At 44.0% G+C, this 15,844-nt stretch overlaps 1 long non-coding RNA gene across 1 annotated transcript in view; it reads right to left on the bottom strand.

Moving 5' to 3' along the window:
- Nucleotides 1–15,844, bottom strand: part of LOC132229487 (uncharacterized) — a 654,398-nt gene that overhangs the window by 365,604 nt on the left and 272,950 nt on the right. The window lies entirely within an intron of this gene.

Raw genomic sequence — 15,844 nt, 5'->3', positions numbered from 1 at the left:
ATGGAGTCTTCAGAACCCCCATGATACCTTCATTCGACCTTTACTTTAGCTCCTGCACAATGCACCGCCTTTATTTCATGATCCTGCAACCTGACTCAACTAGTGTATTTAACTCTGGACACTCCGTGGCCAAAACTGAGTTTCTCTCAGAGGCTGCTCAGGAAACACATTCCCAGTGGAATGGAATGCCAACCTCTCATCTCAACATATGCTTTCCATCCTAGACTATCCTGCCAGCTCCCAAAAGTCCTTTTGCTCAAGGGTGGGTTTATAAAAAGTAGTACTGAGCTAGGATTGGGTATAAATATCACAAGTGCCACCAGGCGGGTATCTACATTTTTGTGTGTATATACTAACTCAGAAAACACACTCAAATCTTTCCCTACCTATCCCATGCCCTTTTGGGGTAAGGAATTGGAAATAAGGGTGGAGCTATTTTGTTTTAACTTAAATAACATTTCTATAATGGTTTTATTCATCCATATCAAGGCAGAGTTGTTAGGGGAAATGGCAGGCACTGGGCTAATGGGATGGAGGCAGTCTCCCACGGGGAAGTGGCGCTTGAGCAGTGCACTGTGGGATGTTAGGTGTCCCCGGAAAAGACCTGGGCTCCCTGCTGTATCTTTATTTGGAGCCATGATAGGACTCACCTAATCATTTAGGGAAAGCTCAAGCTTTGTTATCAAGGTGCCCCCAAGAGTGAGGAATGCCCAGGACATCAGCCAGGCCCCATGGAGTCTACACAGCAGACAAGGCTGGGCAATTTTAACAAGACTGCAGAGGTAACTCCTAGGACACCTTGGCTTGCCTCTCCTCAGTGCAAACCTATGCTTCCTTCACCAGGGTTCAGACCTTTATCCATCTGGTCAACCAGGGTCAGTGTTTAAGTCTCTGACCCTGCTCCTTGGGGATGAGAAGGAGTATTGCTATTTATAATTGGTCTCCTTAATGCTATTCCTTTCTTCAGAAGGACTTTCTGACTTCCCACTCACAGCTGGTATACCTCAGTTCATCTGTAATCACTTGGTCTACCCCGCTCTTCCTTGATAGGTGACCAGCTCTATAGGGGCAGGGACTATACTTTCCACTTCTCTGTTATACCCATGGAGCCTAGCATAGCCCTGGTACACAGTAGGTGCTTAATAAATACTTTCTGCATAAATGACTGACAATAAGATAAAGTACTTTTTATATTTATTAACTATTTTGTTAAGTTCTCACATGATCTATAGAAAGGGAAACTACTATTCTAATTTTTAACAATGAAAAAAACTAAAAATTAAAGAGGGTAAGTGGCCTAGTAGCAAGGTTAAGAATTAGTCCAGTTGAGACCGCCCAGTCTGGTTCTCTTGCTACAATTATGTGACATTCCTCCTTGCTCTTTAGATTTTCTCTCTATTCACCTAAATTCTAAAGATAAACTTAGAATCACCAGCACCTTCCATCCCCCACACCTGCTGTGGATCCCAATTGATAACTGCAAAAAGCATTTGCTATTGTTCTGAGAAGCTGGGAAGTCAATGTGTTCATTAGCGAGTTCCCCCTCCCTGCAATCAGCTAGGAAGATGAGGTGCTGGGGCCTGTTCTCTGTATTTCTCTTCAACCATCTGTGACTAAAAATGTTTTTGAAATCTACTCTTCCCCAACTCTCACAATTATAATTTCATCTCATCTTTATCTCCCTTCCCCATACTAACACTCTCATCCCTGCAACTAAAACCCCAGAACCCCACCTGGCCTGGTGATCTCCTCTTTCCCAAACCTTCTCTAGGCAGCAGGAAAGAGATCTGGGCAGCTTTAGGTCTCACAGTTTTACCAAAAACGAAAGCAGACTTTTGTCATCAGTGCTTCCAGTCTGTCAGGTGCTGTGTTCATGGCTTGTTGTTCAGACACTCCAGAGAGAAGGTAGATGATGTGAATATGAATCAGACAGAGGATAACCCTGAGGCCACCAAACCCCAGCTCCCCCCGTTGCTTTTGCTCAGGACCAACCCCATTTCCTGGGGTACAGGCTGATGGACCAGCAGCCAGACTCAATAGAATCCCAAAGGCTATTGTGGCAGGATAGTAGGAAGCTAGGAAAGTTACTTGGCAAGTGGAATAGGGAAACTGAGAACAAAAGCTGATTCAAACTGGCCTCATCCAGCAAGCACCCTGACTCACCTGCCTCCTTCTCCCTTGCAAAGCCACGCCCTTAAACATTAGCCTTCAGAACAATGAGGTTCTGATTAGCATTACATTTTCTTGGGGACAAAGCCTCAGGTCTGTTGACCACTGAAGCAGAGTTTTGGTCAAACTAGAGATAACATCTAGACCTCAGTGGTGTTTCAGCTCCAGGCCCAGAATAGCAGCAAAACCAGATAAAGTAACACCATGGCTGGCATCAGGACTAGCCGCAAGGACCAATGACCCCCTACCCTAGTGCCAACCAATCTATAGAGAACATGACCCTGATCCTATACACTCATTTTTTAAAAAATATGTTTTTATTGATCTTAGAGAAAGGGAGATGGAGAGAGAGAGAGAGAGAGAGAGAGAGAGAGAGAGACCAATGTAACAGAGAAACATCAATTGGCTACCTCCAGTACCCATCCTCACCAGGGACCAAACCTGCAACCTGGGCATGTGCCCTGACCAGGAATTTGAACCAGTGACCTTTTGGTGCACAGGATGGTGCTCAACCAACTGAGCAACACCAGCCAGGGCAATTCATTTTGATGCATCAGCATATTAAAGGATACACTTTTGAAATTGATGAATATTCTATTGAAATCCTCCTCTGAAACTTCCCCTAAAATTCCTGCCTTTAGAGAACAGATAAAAACTCTTCAGACAAAGGACCCAGTGTGCACACTCTCTCTCTAGAACATTCCCATGTCTTCTTTTTCTTTCTTTCTCCTAAGCTCTAAGGGTCCATGAGACTTGCTACTAGGCAAGCAGTGAACAGCAGCAGCTCCTCCAGGGTTAAATTAATCCCTAAACCTGTTACCAAGGGCCCTTCTTTTGCCTCTGTTATTTATTTCCTAAGTCCACGCAGCCAAGCTGGCTCACTTCTTCTGCTTCTGTGACTTTCTTTCTAAAAGGCCAAGGCAGGGCTCTGAGCAGCCCACTCAAATCTTCTTTTCAAGTGTATTGTCACTTTGCATGCTAAATAAACTTCCTCTTGTGTTAGAGTTCTCAATTCTGAATTCTTTCTTTGCCGAACTCAAGAATGAAGAGCTGGCATTGCCAGTAACAATGTGAATTTTGGGGAATCCATTATATATACAAGACTTGGTCTGCATAGGATCAGCCACCAGGGATAGTAAAACACTTTTTATTTAAATCAAAATTTAAACCTATTTAAAAATCACAATTATAACACAATAAACATCTAAATACTACTCTTTACCTAGGTTCACCAACTTTTAATATTTTGCCACACTTGTCTTATCTCTTTCCTTGTGTACTTTTCTTTTTTTCCTAAACCATTTAAGCGTAAGTTGGCAACATCATGACTCTTTAACTCTAAATTCTTTAACATGTATCTTCTAAGAATAAGGACATTTTCCTGGATAGCCACAATATTATGATCTGACGTGGCACATTAGAGAACTGTTATCTAACATGCATTCTGTATGCAGATGTTAATGTCTCAATAATCTCAATGTTTCTTTCTCATATAGGATTCAATCCAGAATCATGTGTTGCATTTAATTGTCATTTCCTATTAGCCTATAATATGAAACTGGTCCTAAGCCCATTTGTTTCTCATGACATTGACACTTTTGAATAGCATAAGCCAGTTGTTCTTCAGAATGATTCTCAATTTGTGTCACATGATTCCAATTAGCCCCATCATTGGTGACATTACATTTATCATATGATTAATATGGTATTCACCAGATTTCTTTGTTGTAATGGTACCTTTTCCCTGTGTAATTAATCAGTACTCTGTGGGATTTTATATGAGACTGTATAACTATTCTTATCCCAAACAACTTTTAATACAATGGTTTAAGCATCTGTTAATTATGCTTATCTAAATCAATTATTATACCAGTGGTTGCATAATAGTAGTTTTCTAATTATACCATTCCTCATGCATTAGTTGGTTTCCCCTGTTAAAAAAAGAAAAGAGCTTTCTCTCTCTCTCTCTCTCTCTCTCTCTCTCCAATTTTTATTATCACTTTAGACCAGGGATAGGGAAAGTCCAGCCCAAGGGCAATATTAGGCCCACAGAATCATTTGGTCCAGCCCTGCCAAGGAATTAGGGGTGAATTAATTTAATGTTTGACCAAATATAGCAGCTAATTTTTAAGCTGATGTTTTGAATGATGTTCTAAATATCCAAATGGCCCTTGGCAGAAAAAAGGTCGCCCAGCCCTGCTTTAGACCCATGGGTTCCTTTTTGTATTATTCAGTGTGTTAGAATTCATTGCTAGCATTATTATTTCCAATTGAATAAAAGGATAAAATGTTAAGTCTTCTAGCTCCTTCCCCATTCTTTTTCTGCCCAACTTTGGCCACTTGAGGCTTCCTGGCCCCTTCCTTTCCCTGCTGACTTTATTCCTGAGAGGGAAACCTGAGAGGTCACACAGAGGAATCTGACACTGCTTCATGATGCCTATTTTCATGCTGAGCTCCTTGAGGGATGAGGTCATATCTCCTCATCTCTGTGTCCTCAGCCCCTAACAAGGTGCCTGGCATGTAGCAGGTGCTCACTAGTTACTGTGAGATGCAGCCCAGGAAGGATTACTTCAACTGAGCATAAAGTGGCATCTCAGTATCTCAGGCAGTCTTTATCACAGGACGGGGAAGGAAAATTCACTTTTCCACACTACTTAGAATGGATCAGGCCCCTGAGAGACTCAGCAAAAAAGCAGCCATATTTGCTTGGACTTTTACACGAGATATGAATACATGTACCTGATGGGGTGTTGTTTTTTTTAATACTCACCTGAGGATATATTTTTATTGATTTTGAGAGAGAAAGAAAGGGGTTGGGGGGGGGGGGGAGAGAGAGAGAGAGAGAGAGAGAGAGAGAGAGAGATCGGTTGTCTTCTGTATGTGCCTAAATTGGGAATCATACCCGCAACCTAGGTATGTGCCCTGACCAGAAATCAAGACTGCCACCTTTTGGTGTACGGGCCAACACTCCAATGAACTGAGCCACCTGGCCAGGGATTATCTGGTGTTTTTAAGCCACTATCATCCCGGGTTTGTCATGTGCAGCTGAATTTATATCCTAGCTGAAACATTCCCCTTTGTACTTTATGTTCTAGTGCTCTAGTCATGATGGCTATTTCTGGTTCCCTGAACACACTACTCCAGTGCTTCTCAAATGAAACACCTGGGAGTCTTCTTAGAATGTAGATTCTGACTCAGTGTGTCTGGGCTGAGGACTAAGACCCTGCATTTCTAACAAGTCCCAGGTGAAGCTGGTGCTTCTGGTATGAAGACCACACCACATTTCTAAATAGCAAATCACTACTCTACGTCATATCTGAATGCATTTGCAAATGCTGCTCCCTTTGCCTCCAATCCTTGCTTCTTCTTGTGTATTTGGAACATTCCTATTTATTCGTTAAACTCTTGCTCAAGGGTCATCTCTTCTTTCATTCACCAGCTGGTTTGTGAGTACCTACTATGTGCCATCACTGGTCCTGGGATCCACAACTATATAAGTAAATGAGATCAGTGCTCTCAGAAACCCCATACTCTAGTAGAGGCCACAAAAGAGGCAAACAAACCAACAAGAAAGCCACGGAAAAGGAAGGGGCAGCCCTGGCCGGGCATCATCCTGTTGCTCTGAAAGGTCGCTGATTCAATTCCCGGTCTGGGCATATACCCAGGTTGCCAGTTTAATCCCCAGTCCAGGTGAGTATGGGAGGCAGCTGATTGATGTTTCTCTCTCACATTGATGCTTCTCTCTCTCCCTCTTTCAGAATCAATAAAAGTACATCTAAAAAAAATAAATGAAGGGGGAGAATTACAAGGGCAGGGACACTCCTTTAGGCACATGGTCACAGTGGGCCTTTCAAAGGGGGAGGTCATTGAGCTGAGATCTGGAAAAAAATGAGTCAGCCTTATGAATCGCTGGAGGGAGGGAAGAGCATTCCAGGCAGAGGAAGGAACAGAGGCAATGTTAAAGAAATTAAAATAAGCTTGGAATGTTAGAGGAATTAAAATAAAGCAGGCAGGGCTAAAGATAGTGATAGAGAGCTATATGCAGAGGTGGGAGGAGTCAAGGGCTAAGTAATGGAAGACCTTTGGCCATGGTAATGTATTAAAATTTCATTGCAGCTGAAATGGGAAATCACTAGAGAGTTTTAAGCACAGGAACGATAGGATTTAATTTATGTTTTAAAAAGATCACTCTGGTGGCTCCACGAAAAATGTATGGTAATAATAGCTAGTATAATAAGCTAACATTTATTGATTGTGCTTATTATATGCCAGGCCTTGCTCTGAGTACTGACATACAGGGCGGGGTAAGAGCAGGTTTACAGTTGTTCATATGAAAACTGATATAAGAATTAATAAATAATAATACAAGAATAAACCCTCTGCTTTGCGTACTCACAACTAAAAGCCTACTTTTGCCAAACCTGTAGAGCAACTCATTTAGTGCTTATAATAATCATATGAAATATGTACTATCATTATTCTCACTTTAGGATGAAGAAGTTGAGATTTTTAAACAGTGTTAATAAACTTATCTAAGTCAGATAGCTAATATATATTGGAGCTAAGATTTGAACCAAGGCTGTCTGGCTCCAGAGTCCTTGCACTAAACCACTGTGCTCTACCACAGAAGAAAGCACGCAAATAGGAGGATTCATTAGAGGGACTCCCAGTAGTCAAGGTGAGGGATGTTGCTGGCTTGGACTAGAGCAGTGATCGCCAAGGTAGAACAAGGTGGACAGATTCGAAAATTATTTCAGGGTTGGAAATGGGAGTGGGAGACGCTGAAGGATAAGGAGTCATCAAGACTGGTTTCTAGAGTCTTGGACTTCAAGCGGATTTGGAGGGCCCCTGTTCTGAGATGGGGAAAGTGGAGAGAGAAACACATGTGATGGGAAATCAAGAGCTATGGTTAGAAAAGTAAATTTTGAGATGGCTATTCATTCTACAAGTGGAGAGGAGGTGACAGCAGGCATGAGTACAGAGTAGAAGTCTGGGGTAGAGATGCACAGGAGGGAATCACCCGCATGAGGGGGTATTCACCACCATGGGGGTGCAGCTGGAGAAGAGAGGAAGGGTCTGTGGTAAAACTGGGGGTCCCCTGCATACAGAGCCTGGGAAGAGCATGAGAAGCCAGAAAATTTGATAAAAAGACAGTGGCCAGAGAAGTAGGAGGAAAACCAGGTGTGGTATTAGAGAAGCCAAGGTAGACAAGTGTGTGTAGAAGGGGAGGCAGAATGGCCTTGGGCAGTGAGAGCAAAGCAGAGAAGAATCCATTAACTTTGGGTATGTAGATAAAACAGAGTCTGCCATGGCATAAACATATTCCACGCTCTCTTCTTCCTTACGACCAGTTTCTCCACAGGGGCATGATACCGTTTAGAATAAAAATGTCATTTCCAAGTCTCTCTTACAGTCACATATGTCCAGGAAGCCAGGTTCTGTAAACAAGTAGTGTTGTGAGGATCTGCAGAGGAGGATCCTCACAAGAGCTGACTCAACAGGCAGAAACCCCTTTGCCTTGAGTGTTGCCTGGAATGTGGTTTGAATGGCTGGAGCCCCAGCAGTCACTGTGTATGCAGAGGAGTTTGCACAACAACATAGTGTGTCCAATACTAATAATGAACATATATATATATATATATATATATATATATATATATATATAGTGCCAGGCACTGCATTATATATTTTTAATTCTTTCATCTTTGAAACCCTATGAGGTAGAGATTATTATCTTTATCTTACATTAAATAAAAAAGGCACAGAGAGGTTAAGTACCTTGCTGATGGTCCCACAGCTAGAACTGGTATACAAACCCAGCCAATGTGGCTTAGCTCGGAACTACTCTGCCATACCCCTGAGATGAAGGTTTTTGTCATGGAATATGATCAGGCTGCCTGACTGTGTGCTTTTATTCAGCATGTGCAGCTGCTCTAGTGCCAGACAGCTTGATTCCTCTGAATTGTGGTCTGGACAGCACAGTAGGATAGAGGTAGGGAGGAAAAGTTACTGGGGCCTACTGCTAGAGTGATAATATTGATGGATCATGGACTCTGAGTGAAGGCCGGGAGGAGGATTCCCAGCAGGAGTGTGGGCCTAGTCATATTAGGATCCCAGGTTCTTCTCTAAATTGAGAACTTTGAAGAGGACGACTGCCCCTTTAAGCTCTAAAATTCTGCAGTTCACTTGGTGCTCAATAAATATTTGTTGAATGAATAAATGAATAGATATGTATGCATATAGGCAATACACATTTTCTTAGCAAACATATATAAATAAGAATGTGATAACATTATATATTTGCGAAGCAAATGAATATTGTAGGCAACGAGAGTACCTAGATCTTTGGAAAGAGAAAGGTAAAAACATACACACACACACATCAACCGTATTATTTTATCATTACATCACATGCATATAAAGCAAAAACACAACTGCTCCATAGACTTGGATATTCTGTATCCAAATTATTGGGGGGTTTGCAGTACTCTTGGCATGTTTTTCCAGCACATAAGCCGGGCTCTCACCACTACCTCATGCATGGTGCCCATATAGATGTAGGGGGCTGCACACAGCACAGCTGTCTGGTGGCCACCTTTCCTTCACATCTCCTTCACACACCCAGGTTAAACACATAGGAGAGGTGTGGTGAGGAGAGAATTGACCGCGGGGTAATCAGAAACCATGAGGTCTCCTGACCTGATTGCAAAGGCCCCCCAGGATTTATATGAAAGCATCCTGAAATTTACCAGCACCAGCTCCCAGGTGCCTGGTGCGTTACATATTCTGACCTAATCTGTAGGATTTAATAAGTGCTCACTTTAAGAGCAGTGATTATATGCCAAGCATTGTATGTGTATTAGCTTATTTCTACCTCTGGACGACTCATTGTAGTGAGGAGAAAGCTAAGGCTCAGAGTTCATCCTCTGCCCCAGAATAAGACTGTTGGTGGCAGGAGTAGGACCTAGATCTGCATGAAATCTGAGTCCTCGATTCCTCCCACCATCTGTTGGCATGTGGGTCGCAGAGATAAAGCACCAACTTCTTCTTCCTTTGAGTTGCCTAAGAAATAGATTTTTTGGAACATCTCTCCCAGAAGACCAGGGCCTCACTCAAAAGGGTAGCTGTGAGCCCTCTGCCACGGTGGCTCCCTCAGACTGCCATCCTCCTGCCTTTGGCTCTGATGCCTGATCGGGTTACTCATCCTTACGCCCATATATTAGCTAAACCCATTAACCTGACAGGACTCCACTGACATCCTTTTCAACCAGCCTCCCAACAGCCGATTTAACCGATATGGATTTATGGCTCAACGCTGGATAGGGGGGAGCCAGCATCCCTTCCTTCCCCACGCTGACGGGCAGCCGGCTATCCTCTCCTCTAGCAATTACTGACACTAATTAGCAGCTTACTACAGATCTAAGGGAAGAGACTGACACGGGCGCAATCCCTGCCTACCCCATCCCTGTGCGTTGGCGTCTTCAGGAAAGGCCCCTGTCAAAGGCCTGTCTGAGCAGAACTTGGCATCTCAGAAACCAAACCGAGCAGATTGGAAGGGGTGGCGGGAGGATACGGAAAATGGCCTCATAACCAGGGGCCGTTCCAGTTTCTCGCTCCCAGCTTTGGTCTGGCTGCTGGTCCCCTCAGCTGAGGCCCTGGGCTTCCATCAGCAACAGCCCTCATTGTGGGCATGCAGCTGGCTGCCAATCATGGAGGCATATGGCTCGGATTCCTGAAGCCAAGTCATTAGCCCTCTGACCCAATTATGTGGATTATCACAAAGAACAAAGCAGTTGGAATTCGGCTATTGTGCTGCTCTGCTGCTTGGCACTTCAGGGAAGTGTTTTGGGAACCAGGTCTCCCATTTATTTTCTTTTTAAACATGCCTATTTCACATGATACAGAGGCATTTCCAAGTAGAAGACAGAGTTGATGAAGGAGGAAGAGGCTTTTAGTGGGTAAAGGGCAGATGGTATTTAAAGGGAACCAGCTGGCATGGGAGAAAATGAGCTGGGCTAGTCAAGGGTTTTAGGCTTACTTCTGGCTCAATTGGGTTGTGTGACCTTGCGCAAGTCACACTCCCACTCTGAGACTCAGTGGCCATGGCTATCTTCATAAAATGAGCAGTTAATAATCTTTGAGGTCTCTTCCAGCATCTCATTCTCAGGTGATCAAGCTCCAGAGTCCCATTAAGGTGGTAAAAAAACAGTAAAATAAACTCATAAAATATTAAATTTTTGTGTGCAGGAGAATCATGGATGTGTTTTCTTTGCTTTATTTTTAGTGTTAACTTAAACTAAAAGATCGGATACCCCTGAATCTAAGAAGTGAACAAAACTGACTATACGACTTTGTATCCTCTGGTTAGAGAAGCATGTGAAAAAAAAAGAAAGTATAAAATTATGATTGCCCATTGTAGCTATCTATGGGTAATAACTGTTGCCGAATATGTGTCATTTAGCAAAAAATACTGCAAAGAAAAAAATATATTGAAGGTTTAGTATCTTAATTATGTAGATTTTACATTCAATGAACTCTTGCCAAAATAAATTGCGTATATTATCTAAAAAGCAAATGTTAATTAAAACTGTATCTTGATAGCGTGTGTGGTTCACGAGACATTCCGAGCACATGAGATTATATGGCTCACATTAGCTACAATCAGCTCAGACTGAAGGTTCGGGTCATTTCAGTGATTCATGTGAAGGCAGACAGCACTGGCTGGTGCTGGCGTCTGACAGCAGTGCTCAAATATTTATACAGAAGATGCAGCTTGATCCCAACTTCTTCTTCCAGATGAGCAGTGTCTCTGCCTGCTCCAGAGTCTCATAAATAGGACAGCTGACTTGAGTTGCCATTAATTAGCTGTTTAACGGAAAGTTACCCAGCGATTGCAGCATCCGGGATGAAAAATAAAACACCCAGCAAGGAAATGAGACTGAGGAACAGGCACAGAGAATCGGAGGTCACCATATTCATCACTTGTCTCTCTCCCTCTGCTGCCCGGAGCTTGGAAGTCCCCATGACCAGATCATCATCCGTTCGCCCTGATAGGTGGGTAATTGCATTCTTGAGCCCCAGCATCTGGCCCTTTTTGAACATCTTCACTGCTGAGCAGTGTGTATAAAGAACAGGAGCCAAACGCCGCAGAATTGATTCTCCCACCCTATCCAGGAGGCACTGCTCCAAAGCTGGTTTAATTATAGGTGTTTAGACATGCTGAGATGAATACCTAGGGAACAAGCGTTCCACAGCGCTGCTCTGGTAAGCGTGAACTTCCCTTTCCTTTCTTCCACCCCCCACTTTCCATTTCAACAAACAGTCAACTGTGTGCTGCATGTAAGTGATCTGTAACTAATGGAACACTAAAATGCCAAGTGTTAGGAAAAGGTCAGGAGAGGGTTTTCAGACAGGAGCCGGGAGCCACATCCTGGCCACAAATGGCAAGGCTGTCACGTCCACTGGACTCCCAGGGGCAATTAGTGTCTATGCTGCTACCAGTATGCCTTCATGGAAACTTGGGTATGCTCGACAACCGCTCTCCACCTTTAAATGTGGGCCCATCTATATATATAAAAGGCTAAGTGACCATCAGACCGATCAACTATCCTACCGGCTGGTACATATGACATGCACTGACCACTAGGAGGCAGACGTTCAATGCAGGAGCTGCCGAGCTGAGGTGACTTGGCAGTGTCAGTATTCAGGTGATGCACCCCCAGAACCAGAGAGGTTTCTTCTAATTAAGTTCCTTTCAATGTGCATGAATCCATGCACCGGGCCTCTAGTGTTGTAGAAGTTCCTAAAGCAGTATCAGCGATGGAGGCAAACAGACCTGGACTTGCGTCTCATGACTACTTCGAAGATGTGTGATGGTGAGCAGGTCACTCCCCTCCTTGGAGCTTCACTGTCACTGCCAAGTGGGAGTGAGAATGCCGATCTAGAGGAGCAGATGTGAGGCTTGTTTCAAAAAATTATTGTAGGCACTTAGCATAGGACAGATCCTCAGCAATACCTAGGAGCAACCACCATTCATTCATTCGTCATCCATCTATACATTGTCCATCCATCCAGTCAGCTTTTATGGAGTGTTGACTTCAATAGTTTAGTGTCCAATTTATGCATGCACACATTTAGAAAATAAATACATTTTTGGGGATAGAGAAACTGTGGGATGGATAACCAGTGAGCTGGTCTAACACCCCAGGAGCAGAGCACAGGGCCAGGGGATGAAGGGGGACAGGGGAGAGGATGGCTCCCATCTCTGTGTGCTTGGCATAGGCCTGCTTATTCTCAGGTCTCATTTCTGCCCCTTTCTTCCTGGGAACTGCGTTTCCCACATTCTTTTGCCTGGAGATTGTTGCTTAGGTTTGTCAATAGAGAGATCTGGTAGGATACCGTAAGGCGGGAAGAAAGGAGAAGGAACTCAGTTTCTGCCAGCATCCTTTTAGCAGCCATGGACAGCTAGGATCTCCGGCATCTTTTGGCAGTTTCCTCCCTTAGAGGACAAAGCCTCTTCCTGGATCCCAGGGCCAGAGCTCAGCAGCACCTCCACCATCTCAGCACCAGCCACGGGGTGCCCCTAGGCCCTCAACCTCAGCCAGGCAGTGTGAGAATAACATTCTCATCACCAGCCGGTGCACCTCCACAGCAGCTCAGCACCAAGGCCCAGCATCTGGATGTCCCGGCACAAGCCATGCAGCACGCACCTAGGGAAACCCTTCTCGCTGGTTCCAGAGCAGGCTGGTCCCCCAGGCCCTTGGCAGTGCAGTTTGGCAGGAGGGAACGGCCGGGCACTGGAAGCACCCCAGTTCTCCTTACGTTCACTCAGCATGTGTGGTACCTGCTTCCTTTAATGACTATTCTCTGACCTACCTCACCTTTCCCATTTTTTTCAAACTATTTTATAACTAAGCCCCTGTATGAAATGCCAAATGTGGTTTGTCTTCTCTCTACTGGACCCTGATCAATTTGCACCCTGTACATTTGAACATGGACATTGAAACCTGAGGGGGAGGGCAGGTTAAGAAAGCTGTTTTGAAAATCAATACCCTTTAATCTAACAATTCTACTTCTGTGGATCTTAAAAGTGACCTAGGCTACCTCCTCTTCCTCCTTCAAGCTTCACCGACATGTCAGCTCCTCACAGAGGCTTTCCTGCTTGTGGCATTAAAATGACTTGCCTCCCCATAGACTTCTTTCCTGCACAGCATTCACCACAATTTGCAACAATATAATTCTGTTTGTCTTTCTTTCCATTAGGCAAAAACTCAATAAAAGCAGGAATAATAAATGACTGTCTGATCACTGGTCTTTACAGCACATGGAAACATGCTTACCTTGTACAGGTGCTCAAAAAATGTCTGCTGATTGAATGAATGAATAAATGGTCAAAGATGGTCATCATGGCACTAGTTATACTTAATGAAAAACTATCAATGACCTAAATACCCATTAGAAAAATCCACTCAATGGAGCAACATGACCACAATAGTTCGCCTGATGTAAATGTTTCTCAGCGTGCGGTCCATGTGCCAGGTGCCTCAATTTCACCTAGAATGTTTGTTAAAATGTAGAGTCCCAGACACTACTCCCACATTTTCACAGGTTCTCCAGGTGATTTTCAGGTGCCTAAGCTCTTGGGAATCTCTGGTCCAACAAGTAAACATTCATGCAAATTGCAGAGATTTTGCACTAATTTGAAAAATAAAAATTGCCATTGTGGTTGGGCAAAACTAAAATAAAAGCAACCAACCCAATAAACAAAAACCAAGGACAATCGTATAGTTAAGTTAGATAAGCATGTAGCTATACATAGAGGAAGGTGTGTAAATAAAAAAGCTAATATATCAACATTTTTTTTAATTGGAGAAAAAGAAAGAAAATGAATCAAAATGTTTCTCTATGGGGAATGGCAAAATTGATTTTCCATATTTTCTGAATTTCTGACAATATGCATGTATTCTGCAACAGAAAAAAATACCAAACCATATTATCCCTTAAAAGAAAAGAGATGCTAAGCAGTTCGCCCAGGCCAGTTGGAAATGCCAGGTCAGGCTCTCTGACCTCTACTCCCTGGGTTTCTTTTCACCCATAGGGCATAGGAGGTGATTCCTTCCTTAAGTCTTACCCTGTCGGCACTAAAACCAGAGCTCGGCGCCTGGTAAGCCAATGAAATTTCATACTTAAGACATCAAAGCTGGCAGCCTTGCTTTCAATTTCCCCCCAGCTCATCTTCTTAGGAGAAAAATTTCATGAAAGCTCTTGATCCTGTGAAGTTATTGGGCATCACATTTAACCAAAGCCCCACTCAGGACAGAGGGGAAAAGTCGGAGAGAGCCCATGCACAGTATATTAAAGGCTTGGGTCTGTGCATGACACAGAGGGGAAAAGGGACCACTCAGAGCCCCTGGAGTCCAATTCCCCACAGACTGTACAATTATCGTCATGGGAGGAAGAGGGAGGACGGCACGGGTGGCAGGAGTTAATCTCGGGAGAGACTGTCTTTGCAGCCGAGCCTGGAGCCTACCATTACCCAGAAACAGCATAATCACATGCTGTTAGGCTGTCTTGCAGGAGGAGATTTTTAGGTGAGCCCTTTGACATCCTTAAAAATAGGGCCCCGCTCAGCTCAGCTGCCTGGTGGGGACTACACTTCCAGCCTGCTGCCAGTTCTTGAGCTGGCAACTCTGTGCCGAGACCCCGGGCCTTCCCTCACTGCTCCAAAAAGACAGTCATTGCCCAACCAGGTGAGAGAAAGTGATTCCCTGTCCTCCAGAGCAATAGGCAGAAGCGCTCCCTGACAGGGGCACGGGGGCTGGAACCGCGCTGCAGCGCCTCAGAGTTGGCCATGTGACAGGCATTGGCAAAGCCCAATGCAGTCAGCAGGGCTGGCCCTCTGTGCTCCCAGACAATGAAATTACCATAAAGACTTTGGCAACAGCCGCTCCTTGGTCTCTTGACTCTAGTTTTCCTGCTACTTTAAAATATTCTAACACAGGTAAACATTTCCAAAGCCCAGATTTTATCAGGTCCAGAAACCAAGAGTTACAGAATCGAGGATTCACAGCCTGGCATCCAAGTCCTTCCATAGTCTAGCTCCGAGCAATACTTCTTAGTGTGTAACAGTAGCAATCAACATAGGCTGGAGTGCTCACTGTGCACTAGGCAATGTTCTTAGGGCTTTAAAAATGTAGTTCATTTAGTTTTCAAAATGTAGTTCATTTAGTTCTCGAAATAACCCTACAAGCCATAGTTGGTTTGGCTCAGTGGATAGAGCGTTGGCCTGCAGACTGAAGGGCCGATTCGATTCCAGTCAAGGGCACATGCCCAGGTTTCAGGCTTGATCCCCATTCTGGGACTTGCAGGAGGCAACCAATCAATGATTCTCTTTTATTATTGATGTTTCTATCACTCCCTATTCCTTCCTCTCTAAAATCAATAAAAATATATTTTAAAAAAATAACCCTACAAAAAATAATAATGGGCCCCATTTTACAGCTGAGGAAACTGAGGCACAGTCAGGTTAAACAGGTCAAGGCACTTGCCTAAGGTTATTCAGCTCATTAGGAGGGGAGCCAGAGTTGGAATGGGACAGTGTGACACCATAACCCACACATGCACTCTAGCAACTAAGCTCTGTGCCTCCCCATCATCCCTAGAAGGAGTAGTCCCC

The sequence above is a fragment of the Myotis daubentonii genome, chromosome 3, assembly GCF_963259705.1.
Source record: "Myotis daubentonii chromosome 3, mMyoDau2.1, whole genome shotgun sequence".
NCBI classification, from domain to species: Eukaryota; Metazoa; Chordata; class Mammalia; order Chiroptera; family Vespertilionidae; genus Myotis; species Myotis daubentonii.
Note: the sequence above shows the minus strand (reverse complement) of the source record. Positions and strands in the feature narration are given on the sequence as shown.